Raw genomic sequence first — 14,136 nt, forward strand, 5'->3', positions numbered from 1 at the left:
GCGGGCGCGCGGGCGCGTTACACACACACACACACACAACGCGGGCGCGTTACACACACACACACACACACACACACACACACGCAGCAGAGGGGTCGCGGCTGCCCTGCCGGGTGTCTCGGCTTTTTTCTTTTTGGGTCCCTGAGGGCTGTGCCTTATCTGCTGTGCATCTGCTAAATGGCAGATCACTCCGGCCAGAGGCGCGGGGGTGGAAAGGTGGGCAGAGGGGTTGAACTTCCAGTGTCGTGGCCGCGGCATCCCATGGGGTGGTGGCGCGGGGAGCCGTGTGTGTGGCCCAGCGGGTGGCGAGCGGAGCTGGGGCACGTTGGGGGATGGCCTGCGGTGGGGTGGCCGGTGTGCATCCATTATCAGTGCCCTCTGGGGTCAGGAGGGAATGGGGGAACGGTGGGCAACTGGGTTCCCGGAGCACTGATGATGAGGAAGCCAAGTGGTTGGCCCTCCAAGGAAAGGGCCTGTGTATTGGGGGCGGGGCGGGAGGGCGAGCCCAAATGTGTCACAGAAGTGCTGTTCTCTAGCCACCAGACCATCGAAAGGAGGGAGCCTAGAAGAGTTTCTTGGCTAGTGGATGGTGACAGGCGTGATTCTCGTCTGCACCGTTGCTTCTAGATAAAGATGAGGGTAGGGGAGCGTTGTGCTGTGTGGTTGTTGACAGCGACCGGTATCTTTTGTTTAATGAGGCAACCCAGATGTAGGCCTGAATTCACAATAGTTACTGCCGAAAACCAGTGCAGTCTCTCAGTTACTCTCTTGGCAACAAATAGAAACCTTTTGTTTAAAACACATAGCATTTTAATATCTTTGAAATCTGGGCTAGAAGGAAAACGGGAAGCATACAGGAAAAATTTTCCTCTAGTCTTGAAAAAAAATTCTGTTTTAGCTCTAAGTTAGCAAGAAAATGCCATTTCTCAAATAGAAATTTATTGATGATTATCTCAGAGAGGATGTTCAGAATCAAGCGATCAGGATTCACATACAAGCCACAGTGACAGAACCCTGAGCTATTGTGGTAGGAAGAGCAAACAGCTTTGCAGTAACAGGCCTGAAAAATGTCTTGTGTTCTGGATATTTGCATGTATAATAAATGTGTTTCTCAAACATTTCTGTAAGAAAAGAATATTGTACTGTCAGTTGGTGTTTGAGAAGCATGCATTTTCTTTCTTATCTTGAGCATTCCATTTGCTGGCTCAAGGAACCAATTGCCTTTGGGAATGAACTGCTTATGTACTGGATCATTTACAAGCAGGAACAAAATATACTGATCACACACATAGTTACTAATAGTTAATTCACATGACATGCTTTATGTCTTCATTTTGAAACTCAGATAAATGGGCACATGTTTATAAAGAACTGAAGGCGAAACACTAGATGAAAGAGGTGAGCTTAGGGGAATGAAGCCAGGGAGGAGGCAAACTGCAGTTGGAAAGTAAAGATTTTTTTTTTTTTTTAAATTCTCATTTTGAGCTACTTCTAATGACTGAAAACAGGCAGTTGAATTTCTGAGTTCTCAAGATTGAGAAGAAAATAAAGAACAAAAGAAATATGTAGAGTGTTTAAGTGCATGATTAAGGGGAAAAGCACGTATTTTAGAGAGACTTGTTTTAAGAATTGTTTTGTTTCTTCTGTTGCCCTGTTGACAGTCTTTGTTTCTGTTTAACTGTGAACTGGGCAGTTGAGGTCTCTCCACCCAACCCTGTTTGCCTGAAAAGTGACAGCTCTGAGTTTCCCAGCAGCTAAGAGTTGAAGCCCAGGGAACCGGTTTGTCAATGGGCCTAGGTTTGAATGTTTAAGGGAAATACACTTACATGGATGCTTAATTCCATACTGTGTGTTTAAATAACACTGTGCTTTTAAAAATGAACTTGGAGATAATTTTCTGAGAAAAAGTGTAAACCAGTTTTACTGCTAAAGTGGTGGTAGTGTGGAGAACTTTTTTTTCCTCTTATTCGCGGAACATCATGCAAGTATTGTTACTGCTTCATGTTCTTGGTATGTTGCCTTTGCAACATAAATACCACAATACACTATATAGTAATGTACGCTAAATGTGGATTTGTGCGTGCGTGTGTGTGTATGAGTGTGATTTCAGGAGTTTTTGAATCCAGGACGGTTGATTTCAACAAGGAAGATATTAGGGAAGGATTTCATTTGAGGAATTCCTGATTTGCTGCTTTGATGTGTAGACTGAATGTTCTGGTTCCTTCTATCATTTAAACAAAACCTGTCCAGAGGAGATTATAGAATGTATCCATTCACAGTTTAAAGATTACTAATATTTTTAACCAGTTAATGGAGGAATAACTGTATTTTGAAATGAAATTCAGTATAAAATTGTTTTCAAAGTAAATTTTAGTTCAAGACTTGATGCCATTTTAATGGAAAAGGATTTGTTTGACAGGGATAAAAGTGGGTACCCTTGCATTTGCTCATACAATTATTTACTTTTGTATATTAATAATATGGAGACATTTAAAAAGGCAACTAGTAGGTACCTGACTAGATGAAAGTATGGCAGTAAAATTTGGGCTATTTTCATTTATATTCGGCAACTGTGCTAATCTTCCAAATTTATTCCATATGCTTATATATTATATATTTTTATTTTAACTTTAGAAACGTGAACCCTGAAATCTACCACTGTAAGAATATTACATTAAATTTTGAATTATTTTCTTGTTGTCTTTTAACTTACTCATTCTTTGAATTCATTTAGTGTTTATTTTGACACTCAAAACTTAGTCTCTGCATTCAATGTAGATACACAAGAGCATACTTCATTTTTACTTGGTTAATGTTTTTGTGTATTTTGTAGGTGTAAAGCACATATTTCCTTTAATTGATTAATCTTCATGAATATTCACTAAATATTTCTATTGGTGGTATGTAGATAACCTCATTTAATGTAATTTGTCTGTAAGTCTGTGTAATACAAATGGCCTTGAATGCCTGCTTCATGTTACATATAGTTATCCTGAAATTTTTTTCAGTTCCTAGAAGAAACATTTTTTTCCTATTAACCTGTTCTTATTTTACGTGTTTTTGAAGTCTTTTACTCTTTAGATCTTAATTATCAAATAGGAAGATTTAGCAAACCCCCTTTAATTGATTGAATTATCGCTATTGAAACAGGCAAAGTTTAGGCCAGTCTTTTTTTTTTTTTTTTTTTGAGATGGAGTTTTGCTCTTGTTGCCCAGGCAGGAGTGCAATGGCTTGACCTCAGCTCACTGCAACTTCTGCCTCCCAGGTACAAGCGATTCTCCTGTCTCAGCCTCCCAAGTAGCTTGGATTACAGGCATACGCCACCACGCCTAACTATTTGTTTTTATATTTAGTAGAGCTGGGGTTTTACCATGTTAGGCTGGTCGCGATAGGCCAGTCTTAAATGGAAGACCTTAAATGCTCTTGGAATTCTGAACTGAATTTTGTATATGAGCATAGATTTTCTTCCTGTTGTACACTGCAGACATACGAGAGTATGGGTTGTGTCTGTTTTACTCACTATTAAATCCCAGCTTCAAGCACAATATCTAACTCGTAGAATGCTCTCAATAAATATTGGCTGAGTAAATGAATTTATTTATTACCATCCTGCTGGAGATTAGAACAGACAATAATGAATACCTTTATAGAAACATAGGAATATATAGTGTTTTTATCTGTGGCAGATATAATCAGGATCTTAAAAAATTGTGCGTAACTCTTTGAGCCAATTGATTATAAATGCATTCCAGGATAGGAAGTGTTAATGTAAGATGTTGCATCACACATTAAATCAGTGTATTACAGTTCTGTACTGGATGCATTTGAGAATGGTAGCAGTCATGCTTAAAGCATGAAAGTTTAAAGAAAAGAAAAGCCGTTCTATATTTTTATTACTTTTTATCGTGCAGAGGCTAGTTTAACCCTCTCATCTTTTTACCATACAGTTTTCTCCATGGTACAGGGCTCAGTGAAGTTTTAATATTCTGTAGACCACAGGTGATGCCTAACTGAGTGTTTGTGATTGACCTATACAATAACATGAGCAAACCCACCATAATTAAATACAGAATTTCAGGAATTGCAGTTAAAACATTTTTAATATGAAGGATATGCATTTGTACTGAAAGCTGTACAGTTTTAGACCAAGAAAGGGCTTGGAAGGCTGGAAATGCTGTAGCGAATTTAAACTGTATGAGGAGTTAATTTCTAAACATCTGGAAAAGAGCACGCTTTCCACTACCCCTCAGTAAAGTTCACTGGAGTGGGTGTGTTGATTGCCTGGATTAACCTAGAGGTCAGTGCCATCTAGGATGGTGACTTAGAATCGTTGAATGAAAGCCTTGGTCTAAGTAGCCGCAATAACAACAGCTCCCTAGAAATAACAAAATAATGGTGTTTATGAGACTGCTTTAAGGACTAACAGGTTTTATTTTTTGCTACTCTTTTAGTTTCCAAGTGTTGAATATGTTTCTGAATGTCAGGATTTATTTGGATACAGTTCCCTTTTTTTGTTGTTGTTGAAACAAAGTACTTATAGTTTATATCAGAAGAGCAAAGTGGGAATATCCTCCATAAAAATCAAAACTGTGGCTCTGACTGTGTAACAAAGCCTTCAGAGTAAGATTTTTGCATTGAACTATGTAGATTCATTGTCTGGATCTCCATATAATGTCCCATCCTGTACCCCTATATGCTATTTCTTCATATGGCAAATCTGGCACAAATTAAAACCCTGCTGAACAGTGAAAATATTGCAGGTTTATCTATTCACATATTTTAAAGTAAGTTTAGAAAGGAGAACCAGAAGACTAATTCAGTAGCTATTTTGTTTAATACAAATAAATTTGATATAATCTTTTTCATTAAAAAAGAAAACCAACTCAGCTCTACTTTAGGAGAAATGGCTTATGTTCAATTTTCAGAAGTGCCTATTGAAAACAGTTACGATTTTTATTACAGATGAATTTTTTAGGACCTGAAACAGGCTTTGCAGTTGTGAGGCTGCGTGCTATGCTAAACTTAGCAGAAAAAAGGAACAGATTTTTCTTTATGATCCAGGCAAACTTAACTTGAAAAGAAATTAACAAGATTTTCTAAGAAAGGTTTTGATTCCAGCATTCATATTAATTTTTCCTTAGGGGGAGTTATTCGTTCCGTTAATATTAGTGGAAATGTTGATTGGATGTTGTAGAGGGAAAATAGGGAGCTCAAAGGGTACATCTTGGAAGAGAGAGAAGCCATTTTATAAGGAGGTTAGGATTGCTTTCTCCCTGAGAAGGTGGAGGGAATCTGTTTCCTCTGTATTGGGTTGAGGAAAATACAAGTATGTGAAGCAACAAATTTAAAAGTCGAATTTCCTGGTTGGAGCGGGAGGCAGTCACATTTTTCAAAGGAAAACTTTTGTAATGCCTTTTAAGTCATGTTAAGATCTCTGTAGACTTAATCCTAGGGAAGTGTGAAATAGCACTAGAAGGTAAAATGTGCGATTGTTGGTAATTAAATCTGTGGCAAAAACTGACTACAGTAAACCGTGAACGTTTACTCTTATTCTGCCAAATGGAGTAACATTAAAGAAAGAGCTCCCCTCAGACCCAAACACAATTTTGTGTGAATAGCTGTTACTAATAAAATTATAGGAAGTTGTTCAACAAGCACCTTTGATTTGTTACATTACCGATATGTAAAAATCTGTCTGATTTCTCATCTAACGTGTAGTAAAAAGGACCTGGGCATACTGACGAAATTAGTTAACACATCCTAGGTGGTCATCAATGTAGGCTTTACAAACAAAAATAAATGTCCATATTGCAGTGCCAAGAATCCCAAATTGGATTCACTATGCAGCTGTGTTGTTAACGTTTATACATAGCCATAATCAGTGCAGAATATTTTGTTAAAAACCTTTATGGTTAATTTTAAAGAACAAAATTAGTATTATTTAAAAATCAAATTAGGAAGATATTTCATATCCATTTTTTCAACATAACACTTGTCAGTTATTAAAAAATATTTCTTCTGATTTTTTTTTTTTTTTTTACCAGGCATAACTTAAGAAGGAACAGTTTCATGACAGAATGCTAGTCAAAGGAACAAATATGGGCACCTAGTATGTGCCAAATAATGTGCTGTATGAAATGCTCCTTATGTCTTATTTGCCAACAGGAAAGACTCAGCACTTTGCACAGTTCTTGTTTTGTAGCTGATGTCCTCATACTGACATGCCCTTCTGACTTTTATCCTTCCTGGCTTTGGCTTTTCTATTGGCATCCACAGAAAGAGACAGAATAGTCTGAAGGCCATTGTAGGAGCTTCCTGGGGATCACAGGACTGGGGAATGCGGATGATCTTGAGAATCTGAACTCTGTCCTTTGGAATGTATCATTTTTTGCCTTTATGCATGAGAAACTGCTTATGACCACTTACCTTGTGTTTCTAAGTGGATTGGAAGCTCCATGAAGGCAAAGATCCTTGTTCTTGTATCTTTATCTCAGTTGCTGATGATTCTATTATCAGTAACTAGGGATGTGTGTGGAAAACTGGATTTCAAAACGAATGGAGGGTAATCGGAGGAAGTGAATTTAAATTCCCTGCTTTCTTCTAATAGGCATCATCCATATGTTCTCCATTTTCCACTCCTCTTTGCTGTTTTGTGGGCCACTGGGGGCACAGTAAAAGGAATTCTGTTTTAAAGATGGAACAGTTTTTGTCTTCTTGCCTGCCTCTCATTTGTTCTCTAGGGACAACGTTTCAGTTGAACATTCTCAGTGTTTCCAGTTAAAAGCCAATAGCAATTGATCCAGCTGTTTCAATGGAAAGCTGTTAACACACACAAGTGTTTTGAAATTTGACAGTCCGTGCACCTAATTTTATTACAGGATTAATCATGGATTGTGAACTATATGTCTGCTTTAGAAATAAAGTAGTTGTTTTCAAGGAAGTGTGTAATGGATTGTGGTGCAGTTCGAAAAGAAAATGTTACTAATGCCATTATATTGTGTGTGTGTGTGTGTGTGTGTACACACACAATAATTGACCCACAAATTAAAGAAAAAGAGATCTAGCCAGACTTTCTGGCTCTGTTACCAGAAGCGAACAGTGATGTTTAGAAACATAGTTATACGTATTTCTAGGAGATAGCCTCATGTTTTTTCCCTTTGGAAAACTAAAATCATGAATTAATTGTGCTTTCCAAGAATCCGACTTTTTTTTTTTGATCAGCATCACTTTCTAAAAAATAGAAATAGAATTTTTGTTTCTTTTATGTTGAAAGTTTTTTTTTTTTCTTTTTTATTGTTTCTTTTCTGTATTTTCTTTTACTGTAGGGGCAACAGGGTGATTGGTGACATCTTCTACCCGCATGTAGTTACTGGTAACTGCAGGCATCTAGTTGCTTCTAAAGAGGAATGCTTCTGTGATTTACCCACTTACTTTTCAGTCTACCAGTGATTTCTGTAGCCCCCCTACCCATCCCTTCCGTGTGAATACCATCCACCCATTTAATTCCTCATCAGATCTTTCTTAAATAAATGCTAAAGAGATTCCTCAGATTCTCTGACTTGCACATTTCCTTATGATTTAGAGAACTTCCAAGTTAGTGCTTCTGTGAGACATCATGTGGCTGTGAGCTGGTGAGAGGGGAAGTTGGGTGCTTTAATACATTTCAAAGGAAGGAATTTGTGAATGTGTGTTTAGGAGATGATTAACTTTCTTTTGCAATACTTACTCTGGTCTGCAAAGCAAAAATAAATTGTTACTGAACACAATGTAAAATTCTCCTTCCTTTTCCAGAGGGCAGGGACTTGAGATTGGTTCATGATTACCAACAGAGAGTTAGTGAGCCCGTGCTGGATAATCTATCACAGGCCAGTGGGTTTCAGAATTGGATGCAGTGCATATGCTGGAAGAGGGGAGAAGGTGCTGTAGGCACGTGTAGGCATCTTTCTCATTTAATGATTTGAAAATCCTTTTCTCATATTTTCCTGATTATATTTCCATACAGGTAGTTAAGGGTGATGGCAGTAGCAGTGGCCTTTACTTTCGTTATTCCCAATCAGCCTGAGCACATTTTTGGGATGGGTTTGTTTTGATATTTTCTTGCCATGTGAATTGATATTTAGGACCTGCGCTTTGCAGAGCTCCTTCATTATAGTATGTGTTCTTTCTGCAGATGGCAAATGCAATTTTCCCCTTGTCCTAGAGAGATGACCCATTTCCTGTGACTTGTTCTAATAATACAAGATGACTTTAATTCTTGTTCAGTTTGCCTTTAAAAGATTGCCAGGTTTAACTCTCTTGTCTCCGTAACTCTTGTGATACATTTTTGAGCATTGGTAAGTCATGCAATAATTTAAAAACGATGGCAGACTGGTTTTGTGAAAGTTTTTTATGTTTAATTTTTGGCTAAATAAGCACCTTCTATGGCTGTGCATTTTGGATTTGTTACATATATCTTTTCTAAAATCTGTGACTGAAAGTGGGGTGAAGTATTCCTACCCTGCTTATGGAATCTTTTTTTCCCACAGAACTAACCTCAGGGTATTTTGATCATTTGCTTTTTCTATAGAAACCTGTAGATGAAGAGATTTCACCAGATGATCTCTAAGGACCATTTGAACTTTGAAGCTTTTTCTCCTTCTCCTTTGCGGCTTTGGCGTCTCGGCCGCGTTCTGCCCAAACTCACCCCTGGAGGAGGGGTCTGAGCTTGCTGCCGTCTCTAGCGGTGATGGGCTCTACCAGGAGGCATTGCCAGGTCTGGTGGCTCCTTCAGACTGGCCTGGCTCTTCTCTTTGCCCTCTATAATAACTCCGAGTGCCCTGCAGTGGGGAGCACTTTGACGGGGGCCTGTGAATGAAGCCTTAGTGAGTCTGTGCGGAGCTCCCCTGGTGCCGCCTGGCATGCTGCTGATAGTTGCAATGTCTTCACAAGAACTGGTATCAGAAACCTCCTGTCATATCAGCATGGGTCTCTTGCTTCCTGCGGGAAGGGCGATATCCTGGGAGGCACAGAGGTGGAGCCCAAGAGACGCAGTGTTCCATCGCTGCTCGGCTCAGGACTGGGTCTTTTCTTCCGTATCCTCACGCAGCTTCCTTTGACTTACTACTGCTTTTTGTTTGTTTTTTTCCTTCATTGGTCATTAAGCATTGCTTCTCTTTAGTGTATGTGTGACAGAAGCCAAGCACAACGTTGCTTTTCCTTTGCCTACAAATAATCTTGTTGCCCAAGCCCATCTCTGCCATTTTCAGTGATAGCTGGTTGCCCAGTGAGCCTGAGCGCTGGGAATGCCCAATAGGGCACATCTAGGGGGCAGCTTTATAGTTGGAGCTAGCAGGTCTCTTTTCTAGGAATTTCTAGGATAGATTTAGAATTAAACATTAGATGGATCTTGTGTGTTCATTTCTTTTTCCATCACTGTGCCCTTACTTTCTTGGGGCTTTCATTAAAACCAGAAAAAAAAAATAATGGTAGAAACATCTATAGCATGCATTCAAAGAAGTAAAGGATTTTTATAATTTTTTGCTTTAAAATATATCTAATGCTATGGCCTCTGAGCCATCCTCCGTTGGCATGACCATGATCAGAGAAACCTTAAGAAATCAGCTTTGCCAGGTGTGATGGTTCACGCATGTAATCCCAGCACTTTGGGAAGCCAAGGCAGTGAGATCGCTTGAGCCCAAGAGTTCAAGACCAGCCTCGGCAACATGGTAAGACCTGGTCTCTACCAAAAATACAAAAATTAGCAGGGCGTGGGTGCTTATGCCTGTGGTCCCAGTTACTTAGGAGTCCGGGTGGTCAAGGCTGCGGTGAGCTGTGATCGTGCCACTGCACTCCAGCTTAGGTAACAGAGTGAGACCTTGTCTTAAAAAAAAAAAAAAAAAAAGAGGCAGCTTTCTGTGTCCCTCATTTGCATTCTGGACAAAGACTCTGTGGCCAAAGAAAGAGCAGCTAGACTCTCATGCTAATTCTGGAGAAACTGTAAGAAAAGCTTAATTCCGCTGGAGGTGCCAGGCAGGCAATTGGCATTCCTAGGCCCACTTTACTCCTGGCCGAGGGCCTTCTCCTCATCATCTTATCAGCGTTGAGCTTCCTTACCTTGATCTCACATTAGCAGTTGAATGGGTGCCAGGGAAAGGAACAGGCGTAGATAGGGTAGAGTAATAGGCAGTCCCATGGGGCTTGGAAGGGCAGAGGGTGTTGATGCCAATAGGGGTAGCGCTGTTGTGTCTTTGCTGGGCTCTGGAGAGGAGAGAAGAGCAAAGGAGAGGTGCCTCATGCCTTGGATTGATGTTCTCAGTCAGGAAGAGCCAGACCAATGCTGCCTCTTCTGGCCGCCTCCACCATCCTACCACGTGTTTTCATCCTCATTGTCAAATCCACTGTGCCCTTCCTCACCCAGATGGTGGGTTGGGAGATGAGCAAGTAAGTGTAGAAGCCTTGGTGGGATGGGAGTAGTTTGTGTTGCATGTACTCATTCCTGTCCTTTTGTTCCCAGAAGTGGTTAAATAGGTAAGTGTAGAACTCTCAGTAAGCTGTGTCCTGAGAAAAACCGGTGACAGAGTATAAAGAAAATTTGCAACATGTTTCCTCCATGTTTTTTTTTTTTTTTTTTTTCTGTCAGCTGTTTCAGGTGATAGAAATGCATCTATTACTGTTCTGAGAACTCTGCTAATCCTGTGATGGGTTATGAGATGTCTCTTGAGACATCCTTGCACAGGAAATCTGCTTTTGCTTGACTTGCATCTCCTATAGTAAAATAGCTTTCAGTTGCCCACGGCAATAAATAAATAAGCAATATCATGAGATATTCTTGCCAGGTAGATTCATGCAAAGTGGAGGCATATAATGTAGAAATAACACCTTTTAGCTGAGAAAAGGCACCTATCAATTGAATGTATGCTCTTGTGTCTTGTTCATATTCTGGGCCATTACATCCAAGCCTAAGAGTAGACTTTTTCCCTAGGATTTTTAAAGGTTCCTAAAGTCTCTTTCTTTTCTTTCTTTCTTTCTTTCTTTTTTGAGTTGGAGTCTCACTCTGTCACCCAGGCTGGAGTGCAGTGGTGCGATCTCGGCTCACTGCACCCTCTGCCTCCCAGGTTCAAGTGATTCTCCTTCCTCAGCCTCCCAAGTAGTTGGGATTACAGGCGCCCACCACCACACCTGGCTAGTTTTTTGTATTTTTAGTAGAGATGGGATTTCACCGTGTTAGTCAGGCTGGTCTTGAACTCCTGATCTCAGGTGATCCACCCACCTTGGCCTCCCAAAGTGTTGGGATTACAGGCATGAGCACCGTGCCTAGCCTAAAGGTTCCTAAAGTCTCTTTGTAATTATGACTGATATTCAAAATGAAGCTGCATATATTTTGGACAATTTGAATAATTTTTTATAATTTGAGAGAAAAACTCGGTAATGCAGAAACAAAAGGTACTTGAAATGAAACTTTATATTTTTATTTATCAATTACTTCCTAATGGTCCAAGAATTAATGAATTGCCAAGCATTATCTCCTTTTGGAGTCAAGTTTGGCTCTGACATGGAGTGTGGAGATGGAAGGTTCTTGCTGTCTTCAAGGGCTAATGAATGGGTGTCCTCAGAACATTCTACTTTCTCCTATTTTGCCGTGGGTTACCATCTAAGATGTTATCCAAATCACATTAGAAACGATTACAAATTTTGTGCACATACCACTTCTTGTAGTGATGAGTCCCATGCATTTTCTCATCTTATATGGGAGAAAATACCTGTATGTTGCTTTATCATTTTCAGAGAAACAGTTTGTGTTTCCTTATCCAATACATCTTGGTAAAGAATGGCATTGTAATGGAGGAAATTATAGGACTTCATCAATATTTTGTTAGGGAAATCCTGATTCCAAGTATATTTTCATCAAAATCACTAGCTCTGTCCTTTGAGAAACGTATTTTCTGTAGGGCTTTCTACTCTAGGCCATGCTTCTTAGGGGAACAGATTCTTCTGTAGTAGGTGGGAAGATGTTTCTAAACCCCTGGAGTCTACCTGTGAATTGCTACTCAAATTACAGTGTATCCATCTCAGAATTAATTAATGTGTTGTTCATCCCTAGTCCTTAATTGTGGCTTGACACAATGATTTCTATTAAAAATATCTTTATGTTTTATACTATAATGTATCTTTAAGCAGTATGCTATGGCCTGAATTTACGTTGTCTTTTATTCTCTTTTTGGAATGACGTAAGAGCACCTGAGATACTGTCCTTTGTTGGTTTGGTTGTTTGTTAAAATAGTAAGAAAAAAAAGTTTAGTAAGGAGAAAAACTATTGTGCTTAATAGACAGTCCAAATTTGAGTCGAGAAGAAATGTTTATTTTCTTCCACTTAAGAATTTTCTGATGTTCTTAAGAAATACATTATGTTGTTTTCATGCTAGTCTTTGAAAGAATGACAACCCACATTCTGTTATTTAATTACATTTTTTATAGCCTGTTTTTCAGTGATTTTGAAATTTTACAAGTAATGCAAATTTTTTGCACAAAATTTAATAAAGCGTTTTAAAATGTATTCATAAATTTATCAAAAATATACCGGTCTAACCTAAGAACCGTGCTCTCTTTTTGCACATTCCTTTATAGTCTGTTTTATTTTTCTGTTTTTTTACATAGATGTGATCAATTTAACATTAGGTTGTAAGCATTTTTTATGTGGCTATGTAGACTTCATATTAGCATTTGAAAGGACTGTATAAGATTCTTTTGAGAGGATATGTATTGTTTACTCTTTTTTTTTGTACATTTAGGTTTCTCCCACTGATTTCGTTTTAAAAATAATGCTGTGATGAAGTTCTTGGTGGAGATAGCTTTTTAAAACATGCACTCAGACAATTTTGTTAGAATAGATTCATAGAAATGTTATTTCTAGGTCTGAGGATATGAAAAATTTTACAACCTTGGTTATACATACCCAAAACATGTTCTGAAATGATTGTATACAGTTTGCAGCATCATGAACAATATTATTAGAATACTAGTAAGTTAGTAGGCAAACATGGTACGTAGTACATAGTTCTAAACTTTGCATTGATTTGATCATTTTCCCGTATGTTTGTTTCTAGTTGAATTGCTTCTTTTGTGAATTGTTTCATTTTCTTTGCCTATTTTTGAGCTCCAGACCTAGAAATGAAATTAGCCTTTTGTCATTTTTATTGCCAAAAACGTAACGCCAGTCTGTTGTTTTTCCTTTTCTTTGTTTTGTATTATTTGATACAGAAGTTTTTAATTACTATAAGCCAAAACTGTTGATCTTTTGCTATTCTGTTTTAAAATAAAAATCATGATCTGCTTTAGCTATTCCATGAAAGCTAGATTTACTGCCATTGTTATGGGCAAAACTAGGTTGAATGTAGTGTGTTATATGTCACTGATGTATGGTTCTTTTTCTTTCAAAATAAAGATGAAATGTACATATAAGTTTCAGTGTCACAGATGACACAGCGTAAGCTGTTCTATGTGTAATAGGATTTTTTTCATTCAGTAATGTGTAGAATGTCTTGCCATGTTAATATAAATATTTTGGATCCTATTTATGGCTTTTTAGTGTTTCCATGCATTTTGAATCATACAGTGATGTGATGCAGCTAGTTTGTACCTGCTCACAAAAGCCAGTTTTGCACATTTTTCTGTCTCAACTCTACATTTAGTGAATGAACTTTGGTGGCTTGAAATCAGACAAGGTGCTAGGGTTTACAACACAGAAATTGGCAGATAGAGATTAGGGCTTACTCACGTCTGTGGAAGACCTCATTGTTAAATACCAGCACACTGCCATTTATACCTGATACCTTTTAATGAATATTTACTTTGATTCTATTAAGAAAATGTTATAATCAGTGCTACAGTGAACCTTGTTGGGTATTTTTGCATGCTTGTATGATTGTTTTCATGCACATTTTTTAGAGTTTGATTATCAACTGTTTTGGTCCATAACATCACATAACGTAACATAACACAACACATAACAGTTTTAGCTGTCATTGGATTATGTCAATTTAATGGGTAAAAAAAAAGACATCTCGTTGTGTTTATTTGCATTTTATTGAATCAATATTCATTTTACAGTTTTTATTTTCTAAACTGCGTACAAAATATACTAACAAAATTACAAAATAT

The 14,136-nt window shown here is 38.3% G+C and overlaps 1 protein-coding gene across 1 annotated transcript in view; it reads left to right on the top strand.

Moving 5' to 3' along the window:
• Positions 1-79: 79 nt before the first annotated feature.
• Positions 80-14,136, top strand: part of GNAQ (guanine nucleotide binding protein (G protein), q polypeptide) — a 341,430-nt gene continuing 327,373 nt past the window's right edge. The window contains exon 1 of the mRNA XM_011984079.1: positions 80-216. The gene's annotated coding sequence lies outside the window, so the exon portion shown is untranslated. The remainder of the gene's footprint in view (positions 217-14,136) is intronic.

Source organism: Mandrillus leucophaeus, unplaced genomic scaffold (assembly GCF_000951045.1).
Source record: "Mandrillus leucophaeus isolate KB7577 unplaced genomic scaffold, Mleu.le_1.0 Scaffold260, whole genome shotgun sequence".
Taxonomy (NCBI): domain Eukaryota; kingdom Metazoa; phylum Chordata; class Mammalia; order Primates; family Cercopithecidae; genus Mandrillus; species Mandrillus leucophaeus.